Source organism: Dendronephthya gigantea, unplaced genomic scaffold (assembly GCF_004324835.1).
Source record: "Dendronephthya gigantea isolate DGI-Jeju-01 unplaced genomic scaffold, DenGig_1.0 000415F, whole genome shotgun sequence".
In the NCBI taxonomy this organism is placed as follows: domain Eukaryota; kingdom Metazoa; phylum Cnidaria; class Anthozoa; order Malacalcyonacea; family Nephtheidae; genus Dendronephthya; species Dendronephthya gigantea.
The window spans coordinates 16,897-38,498 of record NW_021163425.1 but is presented as its reverse complement, the minus strand read 5'-3'; the positions used below and the strand labels follow the sequence as shown (position 1 = coordinate 38,498).

Sequence of the window (21,602 nt, the reverse complement as noted above, 5' to 3'; positions counted from 1 at the left end):
TGAAATGGTCTTGTTTTCTAAAAGGTGATGTCTACGTCCATACCACTTGGAAAGCACTGGTTCTCGTCTGATCACTAAAGTGAAAACAAGTCGGGCGAAGTTAGTACCTGGGTGGGTGACCTGTTAGGAATACTTCGTGTCGTAGGCTCCTTTTGATTTATTAGTAGAAAATTATTTCAATGTACTCATCAATTTTCCCAAAAGAAATACTTTTTTTAATTTCATTCAAAATTATTCATGGATCAAAAGCCCTTTTTTCTCGAAGGCGACGTCTACGTCCATACCACTTAGAAAGCACTGGTTCTCGTCTGATCACCAAAGTTAAAACAAGTCGGGCGAAGTTAGTACTTGGGTGGGTGACCTCTTAGGAATACTTTGTGTCATAGGCTCCTTTCGATTTATTATTAGAAAATTATTTCAATGTACTTCATCAATTTTCCCAAAAGGAATATTTTTTTTAATTTTATCCAAAAATATTCAAAGATCAAAAGCTCTTGTTTTCTCAAAGGCGTCGTCTACGTCCATACCACTTGGAAAGCACTGGTTCTCGTCTGATCACCAAAGTTAAAACAAGTCGGGCGAAGTTAGTACTTAGGTGGGTGACCTCTTAGGAATACTTCGTGTCGTAGGCTCCTTTTGATTTATTAGTAGAAAATTATTTCAATGTACTCATCAATTTTCCCAAAAGGAATATTTTTTTAATTTTATCCAAAAATATTCAAAGATCAAAAGCTCTTGTTTTCTCAAAGGCATCGTCTACGTCCATACCACTTGGAAAGCACTGGTTCTCGTCTGATCACCAAAGTTAAAACAAGTCGGGCGAAGTTAGTACTTGGGTGGGTGACCTCTTAGGAATACTTCGTTTCGTAGGCTCGTTTTGATTTATTAGTAGAAAATTATTTCAATGTACTCATCAATTTTCCCAAAAGCTCTTGTTTTCTCAAAGGCTATGTCTACGTCCATACCACTTGGAAAGCACTGGTTCTCGTCTGATCACCAAAGTTAAAACAAGTCGGGCGAAGTTAGTACTTGGGTGGGTGACCTCTTAGGAATACTTCGTGTCGTAGGCTCCTTTTGATTTATTATTAGAAAATTATTTCAATGTACTTCATCAATTTTCCCAAAAGGAATATTTTTTTTAATTTTATCCAAAAATATTCAAAGATCAAAAGCTCTTGTTTTCTCAAAGGCATCGTCTACGTCCATACCACTTGGAAAGCACTGGTTCTCGTCTGATCACCAAAGTTAAAACAAGTCGGGCGAAGTTAGTACTTAGGTGGGTGACCTCTTAGGAATACTTCGTGTCGTAGGCTCCTTTTGATTTATTAGTAGAAAATTATTTCAATGTACTCATCAATTTTCCCAAAAGGAATTTTTTTAATTTTATCCAAAATATTCAAAGATGAAAAGCTCTTGTTTTCTCAAAGGCATCGTCTACGTCCATACCACTTGGAAAGCACTGGTTCTCGTCTGATCACCAAAGTTAAAACAAGTCGGGCGAAGTTAGTACTTGGGTGGGTGACCTCTTAGGAATACTTCGTGTCGTAGGCTCGTTTTGATTTCTTAGTAGAAAATTATTTCAATGTACTCATCAATTTTCCCAAAAGCTCTTGTTTTCTCAAAGGCTATGTCTACGTCCATACCACTTGGAAAGCACTGGTTCTCGTCTGATCACCAAAGTTAAAAAAAGTAGGGCGAAGTTAGTACTTGGGTGGGTGACCTCTTAGGAATACTTCGTGTCGTAGGCTCCTTTTGATTAACTAATAGAAAATTATTCCAATGTACTCATCAATTTTCCCAAAAGAAATTTTTTTTTAATTTTATCCAAAAATATTCATGGATAAAAAGCCCTTGTTTTCTCGAAGGCGATGTCTACGTCCATACCACTTGGAAAGCACTGGTTTTCGTCTGATCACCAAAGGTTTAAAACAAGTCGGGCGATTTAGTACTTGGGTATGTGACATCTTAGGAATACTTCGTGTCGTAGGCTCCTTTTGATTTATTATTTGAAAATTATTTCAATGTACTCCATCAATTTTCCCAAAAGGAATATTTTTTTCAATTTTATCCAAAAATATTCATAGATTGAAGCTCTTGTTTTCTCAAAGGCGATATCTACGTCCATACCACTTGGAAAGCACTGGTTCTCGTCTGATCACCAAAATTAAAACAATTCGGGCGAAGTTAGTACTTGGGTGGGAGACCTGTTAGGAATACTTCGTGTCGTAGGCTCCTTTTGATTTATTAGTAGAAAATTATTTCAATGTACTCATCAATTTTCCCAAAAGGAATATTTTGTTTAATTTTATCCAAAAATATTCAAAGATCAAAAGCTCTTGTTTTCTCAAAGGCTATGTCTACGTCCATACCACTTGGAAAGCACTGGTTCTCGTCTGATCACCAAAGTTAAAACAAGTCGGGCGAAGTTAGTACTTGGGTGGGTGACCTCTTAGGAATACTTCGTATCGTAGGCTCCTTTTGATTTATTATTAGAAAATTATTTCAATGTACTTCATCAATTTTCCCAAAAGGAATATTTTTTTTAATTTTATCCAAAAATATTCAAAGATCAAAAGCTCTTGTTTTCTCAAAGGCGTCGTCTACGTCCATACCACTTGGAAAGCATTGGTCTCGTCTGATCACCAAGGTTAAAACAAGTCGGGCGAAGTTAGTACTTGGGTGGGTGACCTCTTAGGAATACTTCGTGTCGTAGGCTCCTTTTTACTTATTAATAGAAAATTATTTCAATGTACTTCATCAATTTTCCCAAAAGGAATATTTTTTTCAATTTTATCCAAAAATATTTATAGATTAAAGCTGTTGTTTTCTCAAAGGCGACATCTACGTCCATACCTCTTGGAAAGCACTGGTTCTCGTCTGATCACCAAAATTAAAACAAGTCGGGCGAAGTTAGTACCTGGGTGGGTGACCTCTTAGGAATACTTCGTGTCGTAGGCTCCTTTTGATTTATTAGTAGAAAATTATTTCAAAGTACTCATCAATTTTCCCAAAAGCTCTTGTTTTCTCAAAGGCTATGTCTACGTCCATACCACTTGGAAAGCACTGGTTCTCGTCTGATCACCAAAGTTAAAACAAGCCGGGCGAAGTTAGTACTTGGGTGGGTGACCTCTTAAGAATACTTCGTGTCGTATTCTCCTTTTAATTTATTAGTAGAAAATTATTTCAATGTACTCATCAATTTTCCAAAAAGGAATATTTTTTTAATTTTATCCAAAAATATTCAAGATCAAAAGCTCTTGTTTTCTCAAAGGCTATGTCTACGTCCATACCACTTGGAAAGCACTGGTTCTCGTCTGATCACCAAAGTTAAAACAAGTCGGGCGAAGTTAGTACTTGGGTGGGAATACTTGGTGTCGTAGGCTCCTTTTGATTTATTAGTAGAAAATTATTTCAATGTACTCATCAATTTTCCCACAAGAAATATTTTTTTTAATTTTATCCAAAAATATTCATGGATAAAAGCCTTGTTTTCTCAAAGGCATGTCTACGTCCATACCACTTGGAAAGCACTGGTTCTCGTCTGATCACCAAAGTTAAAACAATCGGGCGAAGTTAGTACTTGGGTGGGAGACCTGTTAGGAATACTTCGTGTCGTAGGCTCCTTTTGATTTATTAGTAGAAAATTATTTCAATGTACTCATCAATTTTCCCAAAAGGAATATTTTTTTAATTTTATCCAAAAATATTCAAAGATCAAAAGCTCTTGTTTTCTCAAAGCTATGTCTACGTCCATACCACTTGGAAAGCACTGGTTCTCGTCTGATCACCAAAGTTAAAACAAGTCGGGCGAAGTTAGTACTTGGGTGGTGACCTCTTAGGAATACTTCGTCGTAGGCTCCTTTTGATTTATTATTAGAAAATTATTTCAATGTACTTCATCAATTTTCCCAAAAGGAATATTTTTTTTAATTTTATCCAAAAATATTCAAAGATTAAAGCTCTTGTTTTCTCAAAGGCGTCGTCTACGTCCATACCACTTGGAAAGCACTGGTTCTCGTCTGATCACCAAGGTTAAAACAAGTCGGGCGAAGTTAGTACTTGGGTGGGTGACCTCTTAGGAATACTTCGTATCGTAGGCTCCTTTTGATTTATTATTAGAAAATTATTTCAATGTACTTCATCAATTTTCCCAAAAGGAATATTTTTTTTAATTTTATCCAAAAATATTCAAAGATTAAAGCTCTTGTTTTCTCAAAGGCGTCGTCTACGTCCATACCACTTGGAAAGCACTGGTTCTCGTCTGATCACCAAGGTTAAAACAAGTCGGGCGAAGTTAGTACTTGGGTGGGTGACCTCTTAGGAATACTTCTTGTCGTTGGCTCCTTTTTACTTATTAATAGAAAATTATTTCAATGTACTTCATCAATTTTCCCAAAAGGAATATTTTTTTCAATTTTATCCAAAAATATTCACAGATTAAAGCTGTTGTTTTCTCAAAGGCGACATCTACGTCCATACCTCTTGGAAAGCACTGGTTCTCGTCTGATCACCAAAATTAAAACAAGTCGGGCGAAGTTAGTACCTGGGTGGGTGACCTCTTAGGAATACTTCGTGTCGTAGGCTCCTTTTGATTTATTAGTAGAAAATTATTTCAATGTACTCATCAATTTTCCCAAAAGCTCTTGTTTTCTCAAAGGCTATGTCTACGTCCATACACTTGGAAAGCACTGGTTCTCGTCTGATCACCAAAGTTAAAACAAGTCGGGCGAAGTTAGTACTTGGGTGGGTGACCTCTTAAAATACTTCGTGTCGTAGGCTCCTTTTGATTTATTAGTAGAAAATTATTTCAATGTACTCATCAATTTTCCCAAAAGGAATATTTTTTTTAATTTTATCCAAAAATTTCAAAGATCAAAAGCTCTTGTTTTCTCAAAGGCGTCGTCTACGTCCATACCACTTGGAAAGCACTGGTTCTCGTCTGATCACCAAAGTTAAAACAAGTCGGGCGAAGTTAGTACTTGGGTGGGACCTCTTAGGAATACTTCGTGTCGTAGGCTCCTTTTGATTTATTAGTAGAAAATTATTTCAATGTACTCATCAATTTTCCCAAAAGCTCTTGTTTTCTCAAAGGCTATGTCTACGTCCATACCACTTGGAAAGCACTGGTTCTCGTCTGATCACCAAAGTTAAAACAAGTCGGGCGAAGTTAGTACTTGGGTGGGTGACCTCTTAGGAATACTTCGTGTCGTAGGCTCCTTTTGATTTATTAGTAGAAAATTATTTCAATGTACTCATCAATTTTCCCAAAAGAATATTTTTTTAATTTTATCCAAAAATATTCATGATAAAAGCCTTGTTTTCTCGATGGCGATGTCTACGTCCATACCACTTGGAAAGCACTGGTTCTCGTCTGATCACCAAGTTAAAACAAGTCGGGCGAAGTTAGTACTTGGGTGGGTGACCTGTTAGGAATACTTCGTGTCGTATGCTCCTTTTGATTTATTAATAGAAAATTATTTCAATGTACTTCATCAATTTTCCCAAAAGGAATATTTTTTTCAATTTTATCCAAAAATATTCATAGATTGAAGCTCTTGTTTTCTCAAAGGCGACATCTACGTCCATACCACTTGGAAAGCACTGGTTCTCGTCTGATCACCAAAATTAAAACAAGTCGGGCGAAGTTAGTACTTGGGTGGGAGACCTGTTAGGAATACTTCGTGTCGTAGGCTCCTTTTGATTTATTAGTAGAAAATTATTTCAATGTACTCGTCAAATTTTCCAAAAGCTCTTGTTTTCTCAAAGGCTATGTCTACGTCCATACCACTTGGAAAGCACTGGTTCTCGTCTGATCACCAAAGTTAAAACAAGTCGGGCGAAGTTAGTACTTGGGTGGGTGACCTCTTAGGAATACTTCGTGTCGTAGGCTCCTTTTGATTTATTATTAGAAAATTATTTCAATGTACTTCATCAATTTTCCCAAAAGGAATATTTTTTTTAATTTTATCCAAAAATATTCAAAGATCAAAAGCTCTTGTTTTCTCAAAGGCGTCGTCTACGTCCATACCACTTGAAAGCACTGGTTCTCGTCTGATCACCAAAGTTAAAACAAGTCGGGCGAAGTTAGTACTTGGTGGGTGACCTCTTAGGAATACTTCGTGTCGTAGGCCTCCTTTGATTTATTAGTAGAAAATTATTTCAATGTACTTCTCAATTTTCCCAAAGGAATATTTTTTTTAATTTATCCAAAATATCAAAGATCAAAAGCTCTTGTTTTTCTCAAAGGCGTCGTTCACGTCCATACCAACTTGGAAAGCACTGGTTCTCGTCTGATCACCAAGGTTTAAAACAAGTCGGGCGAGTTGTACTTGGGTGGGTGACCTCTTAGGATACTTCGTGTCGTAGGCTCCTTTTACTTATTAATAGAAAATTATTTCAATGTACTTCATCAATTTTCCCAAAAGGAATATTTTTTTAATTTTATCCAAATATCTAGATAAAGCTGTTGTTTTCTCAAGGCTATGTCTACGTCCATACCACTTGGAAAGCACTGGTTTCGTCTGATCCTCACAAGTTCAACAAGTCGGGCGAAGTTAGTACTTGGTGGGTGACTTTGGTGTCGTAGGCTCCTTTTGTTTTTTTAATGGAAAATTATTTCAATGTACTTCATCAATTTTCCCAAAAGGAATATTTTTTTTACTTTTATCCAAAAATATTCATAGATTAAAGCTCTTGTTTTCTCAAAGGCTATGTCTACGTCCATACCACTTGGAAAGCACTGGTTCTCGTCTGATCACCAAAGTTAAAACAAGTCGGGCGAAGTTAGTACCTGGGTGGGAGACCTGTTAGGAATACTTCGTGTCGTAGGTTCCTTTTGATTTATTAGTAGAAAATTATTTGTTTCTCATCAATTTTCCCAAAAGGAATATTTTTTTTAATTTTATCCAAAAATATTCAAAGATCAAACGCTCTTGTTTTCTCAAAGGCTATGTCTATTTCCATACCACTTGGAAAGCACTGGTTCTCGTCTGATCACCAAAGTTAAAACAAGTCGGGCGAAGTTAGTACTTGGGTGGGTGACCTCTTAGGAATACTTGTGTCTAGGCTCCTTTGATTTATTATTAGAAATTATTTCAATGTACTTCATCAATTTTCCCAAAAGGAATATTTTTTTTATTTTATCCAAAAATATTCAAAATCAAAGCTCTTGTTTTCTCAAAGGCGTCGTCTACGTCCATACCACTTGAAGCACTGGTTCTCGTCTGATCACAAAGTTAAAACAAGTCGGGCGAAGTTAGTACTTGGGTGGGTGACCTCTTAGGAATACTTCGTGTCGTAAGCTCCTTTTGATTTATTAGTAGAAAATTATTTCAATGTACTCATCAATTTTCCCAAAAGGAATTTTTTTTAATTTTATCAAAAATATTAAGATCAAAAGCTCTTTTTTCTCAAAGGCTCTGTCTACGTCCATACCACTTGGAAAGCACTGGTTCTCGTCTGATCACCAAAGTTAAAACAAGTCGGGCGAAGTTAGTACTTGGGTGGGTGACCTCTTAGGAATACTTCGCGTCGTAGGCTCCTTTTGATTATTATAGAATTTTCAATGTACTCATCAATTTTCCCAAAAGAAATATTTTTTTAATTTTATCCAAATATTCATGGATAAAAGCCCTTGTTTTCTCAAAGGCTGTCTACGTCCATACCACTTGGAAAGCACTGGTTCTCGTCTGATCACCAAAGTTAAAACAAGTCGGGCGAAGTTAGTACTTGGGTGGGTGACCTTTAGGAATACTCGTGTCGTAGGCTCCTTTGTTTTTTAATGGAAATTATTTCAATGTACTTCATCAATTTTCCCAAAGGAATATTTTTTTCAATTTTATCCAAAAATATTCATAGATTAAAGCTCTTGTTTTCTCAAAGGCTATGTCTACGTCCATACCACTTGGAAAGCACTGGTTCTCGTCTGATCACCAAAGTTAAAACAAGTCGGGCGAAGTTAGTACCTGGGTGGGAGACCTGTTAGGAATACTTCGTGTCGTAGGTTCCTTTTGATTTATTAGTAGAAAATTATTTGAATGTACTCATCAATTTTCCCAAAAGGAATATTTTTTTTAATTTTATCCAAAAATATTCAAAGATCAAACGCTCTTGTTTTCTCAAAGGCTATGTCTATTTCCATACCACTTGGAAGCACTGGTTCTCGTCTGATCACCAAAGTTAAAACAAGTCGGGCGAAGTTAGTACTTGGGTGGGTGACCTCTTAGGAATACTTCGTGTCGTAGGCTCCTTTTGATTTATTATTAGAAAATTATTTCAATGTACTTCATCAATTTTCCCAAAAGGAATATTTTTTTTAATTTTATCCAAAAATATTCAAAAATCAAAGCTCTTGTTTTCTCAAAGGCGTCGTCTACGTCCATACCACTTGGAAAGCACTGGTTCTCGTCTGATCACAAAGTTAAAACAGTCGGGCGAAGTTAGTACTTGGGTGGGTGACCTCTTAGGAATACTTCGTGTCGTAGGCTCCTTTTGATTTATTATAGAAAATTATTTCAATGTACTCATCAATTTTCCCAAAAGGAATATTTTTTTTAATTTTATCCAAAAATATTTATAGATCAAAAGCTCTTGTTTTCTCAAAGGCTATGTCTACGTCCATACCACTTGGAAAGCACTGGTTCTAGTCTGATCACCAAAGTTAAAACAAGTCGGGCGAAGTTAGTACTTGGGTGGGTGACCTCTTAGGAATACTTCGTGTCGTAGGCTCCTTTTGATTAATTAATAGAAAATTATTCCAATGTACTCATCAATTTTCCCAAAAGAAATATTTTTTTAATTTTATCCAAAAATATTCATGGATAAAAAGCCCTTGTTTTCTCGAAGGCGATGTCTACGTCCATACCACTTGGAAAGCACTGGTTCTCGTCTGATCACCAAAGTTAAAACAAATCGGGCGAAGTTAGTACTTGGATGGGAATACTTGGTGTCGTAGGCTCCTTTTGTTTTTTTAATGGAAAATTATTTCAATGTACTTCATCAATTTTCCCAAAAGGAATATTTTTTTTACTTTTATCCAAAAATATTCATAGATTAAAGCTCTTGTTTTCTCAAAGGCTATGTCTACGTCCATACCACTTGGAAAGCACTGGTTCTCGTCTGATCACCAAAGTTAAACAAGTCGGGCGAAGTTAGTACTGGGTGGGGACCTGTTAGGAATACTTCGTGTCGTAGGTTCCTTTTGATTTATTAGTAGAAATTATTTCAATGTACTCATCAATTTTCCCAAAAGGATTTTTTTTAATTTTATCCAAAATATTCAAAGATCAAAGCTCTTGTTTTCTCAAAGGCTATGTCTACGTCCATACCACTTGGAAAGCACTGGTTCTCGTCTGATCACCAAAGTTAAAACAAGTCGGGCGAAGTTAGTACTTGGGTGGGTGACCTCTTAGGAATACTTCGTGTCATAGGCTCCTTTTGATTTATGAAATTATTTCAATGTACTTTATCAATTTTCCCAAAAAGAATATTTTTTTTAATTTTATCCAAAAATATTCAAAATCAAAGCCCTTGTTTTCTCAAAGGCGTCGTCTACGTCCATACCACTTGGAAAGCACTGGTTCTCGTCTGATCACAAAGTTAAAAAAGTCGGGCGAAGTTAGTACTTGGGTGGGTGACCTCTTAGGAATACTTCGTGTCGTAGGCTCCTTTTGATTTATTAGTAGAAAATTATTTCAATGTACTCATCAATTTTCCCAAAAGGAATATTTTTTTTAATTTTATCATAAAATATTCAAAGATCAAAAGCTCTTGTTTTCTCAAAGGCATCGTCTACGTCCATACCACTTGGAAAGCACTGGTTCTCGTCTGATCACCAAAGTTAAAACAAGTCGGGCGAAGTTTACTTGGTGGGTGACCTCTTAGGAATACTTCGTGTCGTAGGCTCGTTTTGATTATTAGTAGAAATTATTCAATGTACTCATCAATTTTCCAAAAGCTCTTGTTTTCTCAAGGCTATGTCTACGTCCATACCACTTGGAAAGCACTGGTTCTCGTCTGATCACCAAAGTTAAAACAAGTCGGGCGAAGTTAGTACTTGGGTGGGTGACCTCTTAGGAATACTTCGTGTCGTAGGCTTCTTTTGATTTATTAATAGAAAATTATTTCAATGTACTTCATCAATTTTCCCAAAAGGAATATTCTTTTTAATTTTATCAAAAAACATTCCTAGATGAAAAGGTCTTGTTTTCTAAAAGGTGATGTCTACGTCCATACCACTTGGAAAGCACTGGTTCTCGTCTGATCACTAAAGTGAAAACAAGTCGGGCGAAGTTAGTACCTGGGTGGGTGACCTGTTAGGAATACTTCGTGTCGTAGGCTTTTGATTTTTAGTAGAAAATTATTTCAATGTACTCATCAATTTTCCCAAAGGAATTTTTTTAATTTTATCCAAAAATATTCAAAGATCAAAAGCTCTTGTTTTCTCAAAGGCTATTTCTACGTCCATACCATCTGGAAAGCACTGGTTCTCGTCTGATCACCAAAGTTAAAACAAGTCGGGCGAAGTTAGTACTTGGGTGGGTGACCTCTTAGGAATACTTCGTGTCGTAGGCTCCTTTTGATTAATTAATAGAAAATTATTCCAATGTACTCATCAATTTTCCCAAAGGAAATATTTTTTTTAATTTCATTCAAAATTTTCATGATCAAAGCCCTTGTTTTCTCGAGGCGACGTCTACGTCCATACCACTTGGAAAGCACTGGTTCTCGTCTGATCACCAAAGTTAAAACAAGTCGGGCGAAGTTAGTACTTGGGTGGGTGACCTCTTAGGAATACTTTGTGTCATAGGCTCCTTTTGATTTATTATTAGAAAATTATTTCAATGTACTTCATCAATTTTCCCAAAAGGAATATTTTTTTTAATTTTATCCAAAAATATTCAAAGATCAAAAGCTCTTGTTTTCTCAAAGGCGTCGTCTACGTCCATACCACTTGGAAAGCACTGGTTCTCGTCTGATCACCAAAGTTAAAACAAGTCGGGCGAAGTTAGTACTTAGGTGGGTGACCTCTTAGGAATACTTCGTGTCGTAGGCTCCTTTTGATTTATTAGTAGAAAATTATTTCAATGTACTCATCAATTTTCCAAAAGGAATATTTTTTTTTTTTATCCAAAATATTCAAAGATCAAAGCTCTTGTTTTCTCAAAGGCATCGTCTACGTCCATACCACTTGGAAAGCACTGGTTCTCGTCTGATCACCAAAGTTAAAACAAGTCGGGCGAAGTTAGTACTTGGGTGGGTGACCTCTTAGGAATACTTCGTTTCGTAGGCTCGTTTTGATTTATTAGTAGAAAATTATTTCAATGTACTCATCAATTTTCCCAAAGCTCTTGTTTTCTCAAAGGCTATGTCTACGTCCATACCACTTGGAAAGCACTGGTTCTCGTCTGATCACCAAGTTAAACAAGTCGGGCGAAGTTAGTACTTGGGTGGGTGACCTCTTAGGATACTTCGTGTCGTAGGCTCTTTTTGATTTATTATTAGAAATTATTTCAATGTACTTCATCAATTTTCCCAAAAGGAATATTTTTTTTAATTTATCCAAAAATATTCAAAGATCAAAAGCTCTTGTTTTCTCAAAGGCATCGTCTACGTCCATACCACTTGGAAAGCACTGGTTCTCGTCTGATCACCAAAGTTAAAACAAGTCGGGCGAAGTTAGTACTTAGGTGGGTGACCTCTTAGGAATACTTCGTGTCGTAGGCTCCTTTTGATTTATTAGTAGAAAATTATTTCAATGTACTCATCAATTTTCCCAAAAAGGAATATTTTTTTAATTTTATCCAAAATATTCAAAGATCAAAAGCTCTTGTTTTCTCAAGGCATCGTCTACGTCCATACCACTTGGAAAGCACTGGTTCTCGTCTGATCACCAAAGTTAAAACAAGTCGGGCGAAGTTAGTACTTGGGTGGGTGACCTCTTAGGAATACTTCGTGTCGTAGGCTCGTTTTGATTTCTTAGTAGAAAATTATTTCAATGTACTCATCAATTTTCCCAAAAGCTCTTGTTTTCTCAAAGGCTATGTCTACGTCCATACCACTTGGAAAGCACTGGTTCTCGTCTGATCACCAAAGTTAAAAAAAGTAGGGCGAAGTTAGTACTTGGGTGGGTGACCTCTTAGGAATACTTCGTGTCGTAGGCTCCTTTTGATTAACTAATAGAAAATTATTCCAATGTACTCATCAATTTTCCCAAAAGAAATTTTTTTTTTAATTTTATCCAAAAATATTCATAGATTGAAGCTCTTGTTTTCTCAAAGGCGACATCTACGTCCATACCACTTGGAAAGCACTGGTTCTCGTCTGATCACCAAAATTAAAACAATTCGGGCGAAGTTAGTACTTGGGTGGGAGACCTGTTAGGAATACTTCGTGTCGTAGGCTCCTTTTGATTTATTAGTAGAAAATTATTTCAATGTACTCATCAATTTTCCCAAAAGGAATATTTTGTTAATTTTATCCAAAAATATTCAAAGATCAAAGCTCTTGTTTTCTCAAGGCTATGTCTACGTCCCATACCACTTGGAAAGCACTGGTTCTCGTCTGATCACCAAAGTTAAAACAAGTCGGGCGAAGTTAGTACTTGGGTGGGTGACCTCTTAGGAATACTTCGTATCGTAGGCTCCTTTTGATTTATTATTAGAAAATTATTTCAATGTACTCATCAATTTTCCCAAAAGGAATATTTTTTTTAATTTTATCCAAAATATTCAAAGATCAAAAGCTTTGTTTTCTCAAGGCGTCGGCTACGTCCATCACTTGGAAGCACTGGTTCTCGTCTGATCACCAAAATTAAAACAATTCGGGCGAAGTTAGTACTTGGGTGGGAGACCTGTTAGGAATACTTCGTGTCGTAGGCTCCTTTTGATTTATTAGTAGAAATTATTCAATGTTCTCAATTTTCCCAAAAGGAATATTTTGTTTAATTTTATCCAAAAATATTCAAAGATCAAAAGCTCTTGTTTTCTCAAAGGCTATGTCTACGTCCATACCACTTGGAAAGCACTGGTTCTCGTCTGATCACCAAAGTTAAAACAAGTCGGGCGAAGTTAGTACTTGGGTGGGTGACCTCTCAGGAATACTTCGTTCGTAGGCTCCTTTTGATTTATTATTAGAAAATTTTTCAATGTACTTCATCAATTTTCCCAAAGGAATATTTTTTTAATTTTATCCAAAATATTCAAAGATCAAAAGCTCTTGTTTTCTCAAAGGCGTCGGCTACGTCCATACCACTTGGAAAGCACTGGTTCTCGTCTGATCACCAAGGTTAAAACAAGTCGGGCGAAGTTAGTACTTGGGTGGGTGACCTCTTGGAATACTTCGTGTCGTAGGCTCCTTTTACTTATTAATAGAAAATTATTTCATGTACTTCATCAATTTTCCCAAAAGGAATATTTTTTTCAATTTTATCCAAAAATTTTAGATTAAAGCTGTTGTTTTCTCAAAGGCGCTCTACGTCCATACCTCTTGGAAGCACTGGTTCTCGTCTGATCACCAAATTAAAACAAGTCGGGCGAAGTTAGTACCTGGGTGGGTGACCTCTTAGGAATACTTCGTGTCGTAGGCTCCTTTTGATTTATTAGTAGAAAATTATTTCAATGTACTCATCAATTTTCCCAAAAGCTCTTGTTTCTCAAGGCTATGTCTACGTCCATACCACTTGGAAAGCACTGGTTCTCGTCTGATCACCAAAGTTAAACAACGGGCGAAGTTAGTACTTGGGTGGGTGACCTCTTAAGAATACTTCGTGTCGTATTCTCTTTTGATTTATTAGTAGAAAATTATTTCAATGTACTCATCAATTTTCCAAAAAGGAATATTTTTTTTATTTTATCCAAAATATTCAAAGATCAAAAGCTCTTGTTTTCTCAAAGGCGTCGTCTACGTCCATACCACTTGGAAAGCATGGTTCTCGTCTGATCACCAAAGTTAAAACAAGTCCGGCGAAGTTAGTACTTGGGTGGCTGACCTCTTAGGAATACTTCGTGTCGTAGGCTCCTTTTGATTTATCAGTAGAAAATTATTTCTGTACTCATCAAATTCCCAAAGCTCTTGTTTTCTCAAAGGCTATGTCTACGTCCATACCACTTGGAAAGCACTGGTTCTCGTCTGATCACCAAAGTTTAGCAAGTCGGGCGAAGTTAGTACTTGGGTGGGTGACCTCTTAGGAATACTTCGTGTCGTAGGCTCCTTTTGATTTATTAGTAGAAAATTATTCAATGTACTCATCAATTTTCCCACAAGAATATTTTTTTTTTTATCCAAAAATATTCTGGATAAAAGCCCTTTTTTTCTCGATGGCGATGTCTACGTCCATACCACTTGGAAAGCACTGGTTCTCGTCTGATCACCAAAATTAAAACAATTCGGGCGAAGTTAGTACTTGGGTGGAGACCTGTTAGGAATACTTCGTGTCGTAGGCTCCTTTTGATTTATTAGTAGAAATTATTTCAATGTACTCATCAATTTCCCAAAAGGAATATTTTTTAATTTTATCCAAAATATTCAAAGATCAAAAGCTTTGTTTTCTCAAAGCTATGTCTACGTCCATACCACTTGGAAAGCACTGGTTCTCGTCTGATCCAAAGTTAAAACAAGCCGGGCGAAGTTAGTACTTGGGTGGGTGACCTCTTAGAATACTTCGTTCGTAGGCTCCTTTTGATTTATTATTAGAAAATTATTTCAATGTACTTCATCAATTTTCCCAAAAGGAATTTTTTTAATTTTATCCAAAATATTCAAAGATTAAAGCTCTTGTTTTCTCAAAGGCGTCGTCTACGTCCATACCACTTGGAAAGCACTCGTTCTCGTCTGATCACCAAGGTTAAAACAAGTCGGGCGAAGTTAGTACTTGGGTGGGTGACCTCTTAGGAATACTTCGTGTCGTTGGCTCCTTTTTACTTATTAATAGAAAATTATTTCAATGTACTTCATCAATTTTCCCAAAAGGAATATTTTTTTCAATTTTATCCAAAAATATTCACAGATTAAAGCTGTTGTTTTCTCAAAGGCGACATCTACGTCCATACCTCTTGGAAAGCACTGGTTCTCGTCTGATCACCAAATTAAAACAAGTCGGGCGAAGTTAGTACCTGGGTGGGTACCTCTTAGGAATACTTCGTGTCGTAGGCTCCTTTTGATTTATTAGTAGAAAATTATTTCAATGTACTCATCAATTTTCCCAAAAGCTCTTGTTTTCTCAAAGGCTATGTCTACGTCCATAGCACTTGGAAAGCACTAGTTCTCGTCTGATCACCAAAGTTAAAACAAGTCGGGCGAAGTTAGTACTTGGGTGGGTGACTTCTTAAGAATACTTCGTGTCGTATTCTCCTTTTGATTTATTAGTAGAAAATTATTTCAATGTACTCATCTTTTCCCAAAAGAATATTTTTTTTAATTTTATCCAAAAATATTCAAAGATCAAAAGCTCTTGTTTTCTCAAAGGCGTCGTCTACGTCCATACCACTTGGAAAGCACTGGTTCTCGTCTGATCACCAAAGTTAAAACAAGTCGGGCGAAGTTAGTACTTGGGTGGCTGACCTCTTAGGAATACTTCGTGTCGTAGGCTCCTTTTGATTTATCAGTAGAAAATTATTTCAATGTACTCATCAATTTTCCCAAAAGCTCTTGTTTTCTCAAAGGCTATGTCTACGTCCATACCACTTGGAAAGCACTGGTTCTCGTCTGATCACCAAAGTTAAAACAAGTCGGGCGAAGTTCGTACTTGGGTGGGTGACCTCTTAGGAATACTTCGTGTCGTAGGCTCGTTTTGATTTATTAGTAGAAAATTATTTCAATGTACTCATCAATTTTCCCAAAGAAATATTTTTTTATTTTATCTAAAAATATTCATGGATAAAAAGCCCTTGTTTTCTCGATGGCGATGTCTACGTCCATACCACTTGGAAAGCACTGGTTCTCGTCTGATCACCAAGGTTAAAACAAGTCGGGCGAAGTTAGTACTTGGGTGGGTGACCTGTTAGGAATACTTCGTGTCGTATGCTCCTTTTGATTTATTAATAGAAAATTATTTCAATGTACTTCATCAATTTTCCCAAAAGGAATATTTTTTTCAATTTTATCCAAAAATATTCATAGATTGAAGCTCTTGTTTTCTCAAAGGCGACATCTACGTCCATACCACTTGGAAAGCACTGGTTCTCGTCTGATCACCAAAATTAAAACAAGTCGGGCGCAGTTAGTACTTGGGTGGGAGACCTGTTAGGAATACTTCGTGTCGTTGGCTCGTTTTGATTTATTAGTAGAAAATTATTTCAATGTACTCGTCAATTTTCCCAAAAGCTCTTGTTTTCTCAAAGGCTATGTCTACGTCCATACCACTTGGAAAGCACTGGTTCTCGTCTGATCACCAAAGTTAAAACAAGTCGGGCGAAGTTAGTACTTGGGTGGGTGACCTCTTAGGAATACTTCGTGTCGTAGGCTCCTTTTGATTTATTATTAGAAAATTATTTCAATGTACTTCATCAATTTTCCCAAAAGGAATATTTTAATTTTATCCAAAAATATTCAAAGATCAAAAGCTCTTGTTTTCTCAAAGGCGTCGTCTACGTCCATACCACTTTGAAAGCACTGGTTCTCCTCTGATCACCAAAGTTAAAACAAGTCGGGCGAAGTTAGTACTTAGGTGGGTGACCTCTTAGGAATACTTCGTGTCGTAGGCTCCTTTTGATTTATTAGTAGAAAATTATTTCAATGTACTTCATCAATTTTCCCAAAAGGAATATTTTTTTTAATTTTATCCAAAAATATTCAAAGATCAAAAGCTCTTGTTTTCTCAAAGGCGTCGTCTACGTCCATACCACTTGGAAAGCACTGGTTCTCGTCTGATCACCAAGGTTAAAACAAGTCGGGCGAAGTTAGTACTTGGGTGGGTGACCTCTTAGGAATACTTCGTGTCGTAGGCTTCTTTTTACTTATTAATAGAAAATTATTTCAATGTACTTCATCAATTTTCCCAAAAGGAATATTTTTTTCAATTTTATCCAAAAATATTCATAGATTAAAGCTGTTGTTTTCTCAAAGGCGACATCTACGTCCATACCTCTTGGAAAGCACTGGTTCTCGTCTGATCACCAAAATTAAAACAAGTCGGGCGAAGTTAGTACCTGGGTGGGTGACCTCTTAGGAATACTTCGTGTCGTAGGCTCCTTTTGATTTATTAGTAGAAAATTATTTCAATGTACTCATCAATTTTCCCAAAAGCTCTTGTTTTCTAAAAGGCTATGTCTACGTCCATAGCACTAGGAAAGCACTGGTTCTCGTCTGATCACCAAAGTTAAAACAAGTCGGGCGAAGTTAGTACTTGGGTGGGTGACCTCTTAAGAATACTTCGTGTCGTATTCTCCTTTTGATTTATTAGTAGAAAATTATTTCAATGTACTCATCAATTTTCCCAAAAGGAATATTTTTTTTAATTTTATCCAAAAATATTCAAAGATCAAAAGCTCTTGTTTTCTCAAAGGCGTCGTCTACGTCCATACCACTTGGAAAGCACTGGTTCTCGTCTGTTCACCAAAGTTAAAACAAGTCTGGCGAAGTTAGTACTTGGGTGGCTGACCTCTTAGGAATACTTCGTGTCGTAGGCTCCTTTTGATTTATCAGTAGAAAATTATTTCAATGTACTCATCAATTTTCCCAAAAGCTCTTGTTTTCTCAACGGCTATGTCTACGTCCATACCACTTGGAAAGCACTGGTTCTCGTCTGATCACCAAAGTTAAAACAAGTCTGGCGAAGCTAGTACTTGGGTGGGTGACCTCTTAGGAATACTTCGTGTCGTAGGCTCGTTTTGATTTATTAGTAGAAAATTATTTCAATGTACTCATCAATTTTCCAAAAGAAATATTTTTTTTAATTTTATCTAAAAATATCCATGGATAAAAAGCCCTTGTTTTCTCGATGGCGATGTGTACGTCCATAACACTTGGAAAGCACTGGTTCTCGTCTGATCACCAAGGTTAAAACAAGTCGGGCGAAGTTAGTACTTGGGTGGGTGACCTCTTAGAATACTTCGTGTCGTAGGCTCCTTTTGATTTTTTAATAGAAAATTATCTCAATGTACTTCATCATATTTCCCAAAAGGAATATTTTTTCAATTTTATCCAAAAATATTCATAGATTGAAGCTCTTGTTTTCTCAAAGGCGACATCTACGTCCATACCACTTGGAAAGCACTGGTTCTCGTCTGATCACCAAAATTAAAACAAGTCGGGCGAAGTTAGTACTTGGGTGGGAGACCTGTTAGGAATACTTCGTGTCGTAGGCTCCTTTTGATTTATTAGTAGAAAATTATTTCAATGTACTCATCAATTTTCCCAAAAGGAATATTTTTTTTAATTTTATCCAAAAATATTCAAAGATCAAAAGCTCTTGTTTTCTCAAAGGCGTCGTCTACGTCCATACCACTTGGAAAGCACTGGTTCTCGTCTGATCACCAAAGTTAAAACAAGTCGGGCGAAGTTAGTACTTGGGTGGCTGACCTCTTAGGAATACTTCGTGTCGTAGGCTCCTTTTGATTTATCAGTAGAAAATTATTTCAATGTACTCATCAATTTTCCCAAAAGCTCTTGTTTTCTCAAAGGCTATGTCTACGTCCATAGCACTAGGAAAGCACTGGTTCTCGTCTGATCACCAAAGTTAAAACAAGTCGGGCGAAGTTAGTACTTGGGTGGGTGACCTCTTAAGAATACTTCGCGTCGTATTCTCCTTTTGATTTATTAGTAGAAAATTATTTCAATGTACTCATCAATTTTCCCAAAAGGAATATTTTTTTTAATTTTATCCAAAAATATTCAAAGATCAAAAGCTCTTGTTTTCTCAAAGGCGTCGTCTACGTCCATACCACTTGGAAAGCACTGGTTCTCGTCTGTTCACCAAAGTTAAAACAAGTCTGGCGAAGTTAGTACTTGGGTGGCTGACCTCTTAGGAATACTTCGTGTCGTAGGCTCCTTTTGATTTATCAGTAGAAAATTATTTCAATGTACTCATCAATTTTCCCAAAAGCTCTTGTTTTCTCAAAGGCTATGTCTACGTCCATACCACTTGGAAAGCACTGGTTCTCGTCTGATCACCAAAGTTAAAACAAGTCGGGCGAAGTTAGTACTTGGGTGGGTGACCTCTTAGGAATACTTCGTGTCGTAGGCTCGTTTTGATTTATTAGTAGAAAATTATTTCAATGTACTCATCAATTTTCCCAAAAGAAATATTTTTTTTAATTTTATCTAAAAATATCCATGGATAAAAAGCCCTTGTTTTCTCGATGGCGATGTGTACGTCCATAACACTTGGAAAGCACTGGTTCTCGTCTGATCACCAAGGTTAAAACAAGTCGGGCGAAGTTAGTACTTGGGTGGGTGACATCTTAGGAATACTTCGTGTCGTAGGCTCCTTTTGATTTATTAATAGAAAATTATTTCAATGTACTTCATCAATTTTCCCAAAAGGAATATTTTTTTCAATTTTATCCAAAAATATTCATAGATTGAAGCTCTTGTTTTCTCAAAGGCGACATCTACGTCCATACCACTTGGAAAGCACTGGTTCTCGTCTGATCACCAAAATTAAAACAAGTCGGGCGAAGTTAGTACTTGGGTGGGAGACCTGTTAGGAATACTTCGTGTCGTAGGCTCCTTTTGATTTATTAGTAGAAAATTATTTCAATGTACTCATCAATTTTCCCAAAAGGAATATTTTTTTTAATTTTATCCAAAAATATTCAAAGATCAAAAGCTCTTGTTTTCTCAAAGGCGTCGTCTACGTCCATACCACTTGGAAAGCACTGGTTCTCGTCTGATCACCAAAGTTAAAACAAGTCGGGCGAAGTTAGTACTTGGGTGGCTGACCTCTTAGGAAAAGTTCGTGTCGTAGGCTCCTTTTGATTTATCAGTAGAAAATTATTTCAATGTACTCATCAATTTTCCCAAAAGCTCTTGTTTTCTCAAAGGCTATGTCTACGTCCATACCACTTGGAAAGCACTGGTTCTCGTCTGATCACCAAAGTTAAAACAAGTCGGGCGAAGTTAGTACTTGGGTGGGTGACCTCTTAGGAATACTTCGTGTCGTAGGCTCGTTTTGATTTATTAGTAGAAAATTATTTCAATGTACTCATCAATTTTCCCAAAAGAAATATTTTTTTTACTTTTATCTAAAAATATTCATGGATAAAAAGCCCTTGTTTTCTCGATGGCGATGTCTACGTCCATACCACTTGGAAAGCACTGGTTCTCGTCTGATCACCAAGGTTAAAACAAGTCGGGCGAAGTTAGTACTTGGGTGGGTGACATCTTAGGAATACTTCGTGTCGTAGGCTCCTTTTGATTTATTAATAGAAAATTATTTCAATGTACTTCATCAATTTTCCCAAAAGGAATATTTTTTTCAATTTTATCCAAAAATATTCATAGATTGAAGCTCTTGTTTTCTCAAAGGCGACATCTACGTCCATACCACTTGGAAAGCACTGGTTCTCGTCTGATCACCAAGGTTAAAACAAGTCGGGCGAAGTTAGTACTTGGGTGGGTGACCTCTTAGGAATACTTCGTGTCGTAGGCTCCTTTTTATTTATTAGTAGAAAATTATTTCAATGTACTCATCAATTTTCCCAAAAGGAATATTTTTTTTAATTTTATCCAAAAATATTCAAAGATCAAAAGCTCTTGTTTTCTCAAAGGCGTCGTCTACGTCCATACCACTTGGAAACCACTGGTTCTCGTCTGATCACCAAAGTTAAAACAAGTCGGGCGAAGTTAGTACTTGGGTGGGTGACCTCTTAGGAATACTTCGTGTCGTAGGCTCCTTTTGATTTATTAGTAGAAAATTATTTCAATGTACTCATCAATTTTCCCAAAAGCTCTTGTTTTCTCAAAGGCTATGTCTACGTCCATACCACTTGGAAAGCACTGGTTCTCGTCTGATCACCAAAGTTAAAACAAGTCGGGCGAAGTTAGTACTTGGGTGGGTGACCTCTTAGGAATACTTCGTGTCGTAGGCTCTTGTTTTCTCAAAGGCTATGTCTACGTCCGTACCACTTGGAAAGCACTGGTTCTTGTCTGATCACCAAAGTTAAAACAAGTCGGGCGAAGTTAGTACTTGGGTGGGTGACATCTTAGGAATACTTCGTGTCGTAGGCTCCATTCGGAAGGTACTGATCTGGTTTAAGTGGGGTTTTCCCCAATAACTTTATCAAATTTTGCCTGGCAAATTTTACCACGCGGTATGCCAATGGCAGACGACAGGAAACGCCGCAGCATTGTATTCAAAACTATCGAAAACGCTTCATTGGGGAGCATAAAAAGAGCGATTGAAGAAGAAACATGTCAAGGATGCATTGTTGTCCTACAAGAACTTCGCCCTGGCGAATATCTGGCTGAGTTAAACGGAAAGGATCACGCTGAAATTCTGATCGAGCACGGCTTCGAGTTGGGGTCATCTCACGTGTCATGCAATCCGCCGAAAGGCTACTACACAAATGTCTTCCTTCTCGGCCTTCGTGCATATATCGCAGACGAAGACATAGTAAAAGTTTTATCCTCGTATGGAGAAATAAAGGGGCCAATCGTACGACTAA

At 36.9% G+C, this 21,602-nt stretch overlaps 38 non-coding genes and 52 pseudogenes across 38 annotated transcripts; all 90 read left to right on the top strand.

Moving 5' to 3' along the window:
* The first annotated feature begins 29 nt into the window (after positions 1 to 29).
* On the top strand, positions 30 to 148 carry LOC114543020 (annotated as a pseudogene).
* A 122-nt stretch (positions 149 to 270) lies between these two features.
* Positions 271 to 389, top strand: LOC114543034 (annotated as a pseudogene).
* Positions 390 to 513: 124 nt separating this feature from the next.
* Positions 514 to 632, top strand: LOC114543175. The gene has a single exon (XR_003689904.1). It is a non-coding gene; the product is annotated as a 5S ribosomal RNA (ribosomal RNA).
* Positions 633 to 754: 122 nt separating this feature from the next.
* LOC114542978 lies at positions 755 to 873 on the top strand. Its single transcript, XR_003689843.1, has one exon. It is a non-coding gene; the product is annotated as a 5S ribosomal RNA (ribosomal RNA).
* Positions 874 to 951: 78 nt separating this feature from the next.
* Positions 952 to 1,070, top strand: LOC114543012. Its single transcript, XR_003689874.1, has one exon. It is a non-coding gene; the product is annotated as a 5S ribosomal RNA (ribosomal RNA).
* Positions 1,071 to 1,194: 124 nt separating this feature from the next.
* On the top strand, positions 1,195 to 1,313 carry LOC114543173. The gene has a single exon (XR_003689903.1). It is a non-coding gene; the product is annotated as a 5S ribosomal RNA (ribosomal RNA).
* A 119-nt stretch (positions 1,314 to 1,432) lies between these two features.
* LOC114543000 lies at positions 1,433 to 1,551 on the top strand. The gene has a single exon (XR_003689863.1). It is a non-coding gene; the product is annotated as a 5S ribosomal RNA (ribosomal RNA).
* Positions 1,552 to 1,629: 78 nt separating this feature from the next.
* LOC114542959 lies at positions 1,630 to 1,748 on the top strand. Its single transcript, XR_003689826.1, has one exon. It is a non-coding gene; the product is annotated as a 5S ribosomal RNA (ribosomal RNA).
* A 365-nt stretch (positions 1,749 to 2,113) lies between these two features.
* On the top strand, positions 2,114 to 2,232 carry LOC114543097 (annotated as a pseudogene).
* Positions 2,233 to 2,355: 123 nt separating this feature from the next.
* LOC114543189 lies at positions 2,356 to 2,474 on the top strand. Its single transcript, XR_003689917.1, has one exon. It is a non-coding gene; the product is annotated as a 5S ribosomal RNA (ribosomal RNA).
* A 124-nt stretch (positions 2,475 to 2,598) lies between these two features.
* LOC114543100 lies at positions 2,599 to 2,716 on the top strand (annotated as a pseudogene).
* A 123-nt stretch (positions 2,717 to 2,839) lies between these two features.
* On the top strand, positions 2,840 to 2,958 carry LOC114543027 (annotated as a pseudogene).
* A 78-nt stretch (positions 2,959 to 3,036) lies between these two features.
* Positions 3,037 to 3,155, top strand: LOC114542991. The gene has a single exon (XR_003689855.1). It is a non-coding gene; the product is annotated as a 5S ribosomal RNA (ribosomal RNA).
* A 121-nt stretch (positions 3,156 to 3,276) lies between these two features.
* LOC114543146 lies at positions 3,277 to 3,383 on the top strand (annotated as a pseudogene).
* Positions 3,384 to 3,503: 120 nt separating this feature from the next.
* On the top strand, positions 3,504 to 3,621 carry LOC114543077 (annotated as a pseudogene).
* A 121-nt stretch (positions 3,622 to 3,742) lies between these two features.
* LOC114543101 lies at positions 3,743 to 3,858 on the top strand (annotated as a pseudogene).
* A 123-nt stretch (positions 3,859 to 3,981) lies between these two features.
* LOC114543003 lies at positions 3,982 to 4,100 on the top strand. Its single transcript, XR_003689866.1, has one exon. It is a non-coding gene; the product is annotated as a 5S ribosomal RNA (ribosomal RNA).
* A 123-nt stretch (positions 4,101 to 4,223) lies between these two features.
* On the top strand, positions 4,224 to 4,342 carry LOC114543068 (annotated as a pseudogene).
* Positions 4,343 to 4,465: 123 nt separating this feature from the next.
* LOC114543026 lies at positions 4,466 to 4,584 on the top strand (annotated as a pseudogene).
* A 78-nt stretch (positions 4,585 to 4,662) lies between these two features.
* LOC114543126 lies at positions 4,663 to 4,779 on the top strand (annotated as a pseudogene).
* Positions 4,780 to 4,901: 122 nt separating this feature from the next.
* Positions 4,902 to 5,018, top strand: LOC114543010. The gene has a single exon (XR_003689872.1). It is a non-coding gene; the product is annotated as a 5S ribosomal RNA (ribosomal RNA).
* A 78-nt stretch (positions 5,019 to 5,096) lies between these two features.
* On the top strand, positions 5,097 to 5,215 carry LOC114542988. Its single transcript, XR_003689852.1, has one exon. It is a non-coding gene; the product is annotated as a 5S ribosomal RNA (ribosomal RNA).
* Positions 5,216 to 5,333: 118 nt separating this feature from the next.
* On the top strand, positions 5,334 to 5,451 carry LOC114543082 (annotated as a pseudogene).
* Positions 5,452 to 5,574: 123 nt separating this feature from the next.
* LOC114543055 lies at positions 5,575 to 5,693 on the top strand (annotated as a pseudogene).
* A 78-nt stretch (positions 5,694 to 5,771) lies between these two features.
* On the top strand, positions 5,772 to 5,890 carry LOC114542976. Its single transcript, XR_003689841.1, has one exon. It is a non-coding gene; the product is annotated as a 5S ribosomal RNA (ribosomal RNA).
* A 124-nt stretch (positions 5,891 to 6,014) lies between these two features.
* LOC114543033 lies at positions 6,015 to 6,131 on the top strand (annotated as a pseudogene).
* A 581-nt stretch (positions 6,132 to 6,712) lies between these two features.
* On the top strand, positions 6,713 to 6,831 carry LOC114543001. The gene has a single exon (XR_003689864.1). It is a non-coding gene; the product is annotated as a 5S ribosomal RNA (ribosomal RNA).
* Positions 6,832 to 6,951: 120 nt separating this feature from the next.
* On the top strand, positions 6,952 to 7,068 carry LOC114543140 (annotated as a pseudogene).
* A 119-nt stretch (positions 7,069 to 7,187) lies between these two features.
* LOC114543138 lies at positions 7,188 to 7,303 on the top strand (annotated as a pseudogene).
* Positions 7,304 to 7,420: 117 nt separating this feature from the next.
* On the top strand, positions 7,421 to 7,539 carry LOC114543184. The gene has a single exon (XR_003689913.1). It is a non-coding gene; the product is annotated as a 5S ribosomal RNA (ribosomal RNA).
* Positions 7,540 to 7,650: 111 nt separating this feature from the next.
* On the top strand, positions 7,651 to 7,767 carry LOC114543064 (annotated as a pseudogene).
* A 119-nt stretch (positions 7,768 to 7,886) lies between these two features.
* LOC114542999 lies at positions 7,887 to 8,005 on the top strand. The gene has a single exon (XR_003689862.1). It is a non-coding gene; the product is annotated as a 5S ribosomal RNA (ribosomal RNA).
* A 123-nt stretch (positions 8,006 to 8,128) lies between these two features.
* LOC114543069 lies at positions 8,129 to 8,246 on the top strand (annotated as a pseudogene).
* Positions 8,247 to 8,369: 123 nt separating this feature from the next.
* On the top strand, positions 8,370 to 8,486 carry LOC114543125 (annotated as a pseudogene).
* A 122-nt stretch (positions 8,487 to 8,608) lies between these two features.
* On the top strand, positions 8,609 to 8,727 carry LOC114542979. Its single transcript, XR_003689844.1, has one exon. It is a non-coding gene; the product is annotated as a 5S ribosomal RNA (ribosomal RNA).
* Positions 8,728 to 8,849: 122 nt separating this feature from the next.
* LOC114543154 lies at positions 8,850 to 8,956 on the top strand (annotated as a pseudogene).
* A 123-nt stretch (positions 8,957 to 9,079) lies between these two features.
* Positions 9,080 to 9,195, top strand: LOC114543134 (annotated as a pseudogene).
* Positions 9,196 to 9,312: 117 nt separating this feature from the next.
* Positions 9,313 to 9,431, top strand: LOC114542965. Its single transcript, XR_003689831.1, has one exon. It is a non-coding gene; the product is annotated as a 5S ribosomal RNA (ribosomal RNA).
* A 116-nt stretch (positions 9,432 to 9,547) lies between these two features.
* LOC114543124 lies at positions 9,548 to 9,664 on the top strand (annotated as a pseudogene).
* A 123-nt stretch (positions 9,665 to 9,787) lies between these two features.
* On the top strand, positions 9,788 to 9,903 carry LOC114543059 (annotated as a pseudogene).
* Positions 9,904 to 9,976: 73 nt separating this feature from the next.
* LOC114542963 lies at positions 9,977 to 10,095 on the top strand. Its single transcript, XR_003689830.1, has one exon. It is a non-coding gene; the product is annotated as a 5S ribosomal RNA (ribosomal RNA).
* Positions 10,096 to 10,219: 124 nt separating this feature from the next.
* On the top strand, positions 10,220 to 10,338 carry LOC114543018 (annotated as a pseudogene).
* A 115-nt stretch (positions 10,339 to 10,453) lies between these two features.
* LOC114543015 lies at positions 10,454 to 10,572 on the top strand. Its single transcript, XR_003689877.1, has one exon. It is a non-coding gene; the product is annotated as a 5S ribosomal RNA (ribosomal RNA).
* A 119-nt stretch (positions 10,573 to 10,691) lies between these two features.
* On the top strand, positions 10,692 to 10,810 carry LOC114542990. Its single transcript, XR_003689854.1, has one exon. It is a non-coding gene; the product is annotated as a 5S ribosomal RNA (ribosomal RNA).
* A 124-nt stretch (positions 10,811 to 10,934) lies between these two features.
* Positions 10,935 to 11,053, top strand: LOC114543172. Its single transcript, XR_003689902.1, has one exon. It is a non-coding gene; the product is annotated as a 5S ribosomal RNA (ribosomal RNA).
* Positions 11,054 to 11,171: 118 nt separating this feature from the next.
* LOC114542977 lies at positions 11,172 to 11,290 on the top strand. Its single transcript, XR_003689842.1, has one exon. It is a non-coding gene; the product is annotated as a 5S ribosomal RNA (ribosomal RNA).
* A 77-nt stretch (positions 11,291 to 11,367) lies between these two features.
* LOC114543122 lies at positions 11,368 to 11,483 on the top strand (annotated as a pseudogene).
* Positions 11,484 to 11,605: 122 nt separating this feature from the next.
* LOC114543171 lies at positions 11,606 to 11,724 on the top strand. The gene has a single exon (XR_003689901.1). It is a non-coding gene; the product is annotated as a 5S ribosomal RNA (ribosomal RNA).
* Positions 11,725 to 11,845: 121 nt separating this feature from the next.
* Positions 11,846 to 11,964, top strand: LOC114543188. Its single transcript, XR_003689916.1, has one exon. It is a non-coding gene; the product is annotated as a 5S ribosomal RNA (ribosomal RNA).
* Positions 11,965 to 12,042: 78 nt separating this feature from the next.
* LOC114542958 lies at positions 12,043 to 12,161 on the top strand. The gene has a single exon (XR_003689825.1). It is a non-coding gene; the product is annotated as a 5S ribosomal RNA (ribosomal RNA).
* Positions 12,162 to 12,283: 122 nt separating this feature from the next.
* Positions 12,284 to 12,402, top strand: LOC114543095 (annotated as a pseudogene).
* A 120-nt stretch (positions 12,403 to 12,522) lies between these two features.
* Positions 12,523 to 12,642, top strand: LOC114543017 (annotated as a pseudogene).
* A 120-nt stretch (positions 12,643 to 12,762) lies between these two features.
* Positions 12,763 to 12,878, top strand: LOC114543158 (annotated as a pseudogene).
* A 118-nt stretch (positions 12,879 to 12,996) lies between these two features.
* LOC114543058 lies at positions 12,997 to 13,114 on the top strand (annotated as a pseudogene).
* A 120-nt stretch (positions 13,115 to 13,234) lies between these two features.
* On the top strand, positions 13,235 to 13,352 carry LOC114543050 (annotated as a pseudogene).
* Positions 13,353 to 13,468: 116 nt separating this feature from the next.
* Positions 13,469 to 13,585, top strand: LOC114543121 (annotated as a pseudogene).
* Positions 13,586 to 13,661: 76 nt separating this feature from the next.
* LOC114543117 lies at positions 13,662 to 13,777 on the top strand (annotated as a pseudogene).
* Positions 13,778 to 13,897: 120 nt separating this feature from the next.
* On the top strand, positions 13,898 to 14,015 carry LOC114543112 (annotated as a pseudogene).
* A 74-nt stretch (positions 14,016 to 14,089) lies between these two features.
* On the top strand, positions 14,090 to 14,207 carry LOC114543021 (annotated as a pseudogene).
* Positions 14,208 to 14,323: 116 nt separating this feature from the next.
* LOC114543133 lies at positions 14,324 to 14,441 on the top strand (annotated as a pseudogene).
* Positions 14,442 to 14,557: 116 nt separating this feature from the next.
* On the top strand, positions 14,558 to 14,672 carry LOC114543155 (annotated as a pseudogene).
* A 119-nt stretch (positions 14,673 to 14,791) lies between these two features.
* On the top strand, positions 14,792 to 14,910 carry LOC114543065 (annotated as a pseudogene).
* A 123-nt stretch (positions 14,911 to 15,033) lies between these two features.
* LOC114543143 lies at positions 15,034 to 15,150 on the top strand (annotated as a pseudogene).
* A 78-nt stretch (positions 15,151 to 15,228) lies between these two features.
* Positions 15,229 to 15,347, top strand: LOC114543103 (annotated as a pseudogene).
* Positions 15,348 to 15,467: 120 nt separating this feature from the next.
* On the top strand, positions 15,468 to 15,586 carry LOC114542968. The gene has a single exon (XR_003689834.1). It is a non-coding gene; the product is annotated as a 5S ribosomal RNA (ribosomal RNA).
* A 78-nt stretch (positions 15,587 to 15,664) lies between these two features.
* On the top strand, positions 15,665 to 15,783 carry LOC114542960. Its single transcript, XR_003689827.1, has one exon. It is a non-coding gene; the product is annotated as a 5S ribosomal RNA (ribosomal RNA).
* Positions 15,784 to 15,903: 120 nt separating this feature from the next.
* On the top strand, positions 15,904 to 16,022 carry LOC114543037 (annotated as a pseudogene).
* A 123-nt stretch (positions 16,023 to 16,145) lies between these two features.
* LOC114543092 lies at positions 16,146 to 16,264 on the top strand (annotated as a pseudogene).
* Positions 16,265 to 16,342: 78 nt separating this feature from the next.
* On the top strand, positions 16,343 to 16,461 carry LOC114543176. Its single transcript, XR_003689905.1, has one exon. It is a non-coding gene; the product is annotated as a 5S ribosomal RNA (ribosomal RNA).
* A 120-nt stretch (positions 16,462 to 16,581) lies between these two features.
* LOC114543006 lies at positions 16,582 to 16,700 on the top strand. The gene has a single exon (XR_003689869.1). It is a non-coding gene; the product is annotated as a 5S ribosomal RNA (ribosomal RNA).
* A 124-nt stretch (positions 16,701 to 16,824) lies between these two features.
* Positions 16,825 to 16,943, top strand: LOC114542962. The gene has a single exon (XR_003689829.1). It is a non-coding gene; the product is annotated as a 5S ribosomal RNA (ribosomal RNA).
* A 123-nt stretch (positions 16,944 to 17,066) lies between these two features.
* Positions 17,067 to 17,185, top strand: LOC114543025 (annotated as a pseudogene).
* Positions 17,186 to 17,263: 78 nt separating this feature from the next.
* On the top strand, positions 17,264 to 17,382 carry LOC114543083 (annotated as a pseudogene).
* Positions 17,383 to 17,505: 123 nt separating this feature from the next.
* Positions 17,506 to 17,624, top strand: LOC114543075 (annotated as a pseudogene).
* A 78-nt stretch (positions 17,625 to 17,702) lies between these two features.
* Positions 17,703 to 17,821, top strand: LOC114543002. Its single transcript, XR_003689865.1, has one exon. It is a non-coding gene; the product is annotated as a 5S ribosomal RNA (ribosomal RNA).
* A 122-nt stretch (positions 17,822 to 17,943) lies between these two features.
* Positions 17,944 to 18,061, top strand: LOC114543127 (annotated as a pseudogene).
* Positions 18,062 to 18,183: 122 nt separating this feature from the next.
* Positions 18,184 to 18,302, top strand: LOC114543054 (annotated as a pseudogene).
* A 123-nt stretch (positions 18,303 to 18,425) lies between these two features.
* Positions 18,426 to 18,544, top strand: LOC114542967. The gene has a single exon (XR_003689833.1). It is a non-coding gene; the product is annotated as a 5S ribosomal RNA (ribosomal RNA).
* A 78-nt stretch (positions 18,545 to 18,622) lies between these two features.
* LOC114543099 lies at positions 18,623 to 18,741 on the top strand (annotated as a pseudogene).
* Positions 18,742 to 18,864: 123 nt separating this feature from the next.
* LOC114543073 lies at positions 18,865 to 18,983 on the top strand (annotated as a pseudogene).
* A 78-nt stretch (positions 18,984 to 19,061) lies between these two features.
* Positions 19,062 to 19,180, top strand: LOC114543164. The gene has a single exon (XR_003689894.1). It is a non-coding gene; the product is annotated as a 5S ribosomal RNA (ribosomal RNA).
* A 123-nt stretch (positions 19,181 to 19,303) lies between these two features.
* On the top strand, positions 19,304 to 19,422 carry LOC114543136 (annotated as a pseudogene).
* A 123-nt stretch (positions 19,423 to 19,545) lies between these two features.
* On the top strand, positions 19,546 to 19,664 carry LOC114543053 (annotated as a pseudogene).
* A 123-nt stretch (positions 19,665 to 19,787) lies between these two features.
* On the top strand, positions 19,788 to 19,906 carry LOC114543014. The gene has a single exon (XR_003689876.1). It is a non-coding gene; the product is annotated as a 5S ribosomal RNA (ribosomal RNA).
* A 78-nt stretch (positions 19,907 to 19,984) lies between these two features.
* LOC114543079 lies at positions 19,985 to 20,103 on the top strand. Its single transcript, XR_003689883.1, has one exon. It is a non-coding gene; the product is annotated as a 5S ribosomal RNA (ribosomal RNA).
* Positions 20,104 to 20,226: 123 nt separating this feature from the next.
* LOC114543047 lies at positions 20,227 to 20,345 on the top strand (annotated as a pseudogene).
* A 123-nt stretch (positions 20,346 to 20,468) lies between these two features.
* On the top strand, positions 20,469 to 20,587 carry LOC114543004. The gene has a single exon (XR_003689867.1). It is a non-coding gene; the product is annotated as a 5S ribosomal RNA (ribosomal RNA).
* Positions 20,588 to 20,710: 123 nt separating this feature from the next.
* Positions 20,711 to 20,829, top strand: LOC114543183. The gene has a single exon (XR_003689912.1). It is a non-coding gene; the product is annotated as a 5S ribosomal RNA (ribosomal RNA).
* Positions 20,830 to 20,907: 78 nt separating this feature from the next.
* On the top strand, positions 20,908 to 21,026 carry LOC114542957. Its single transcript, XR_003689824.1, has one exon. It is a non-coding gene; the product is annotated as a 5S ribosomal RNA (ribosomal RNA).
* Positions 21,027 to 21,046: 20 nt separating this feature from the next.
* Positions 21,047 to 21,165, top strand: LOC114543084 (annotated as a pseudogene).
* Positions 21,166 to 21,602: the final 437 nt, after the last annotated feature.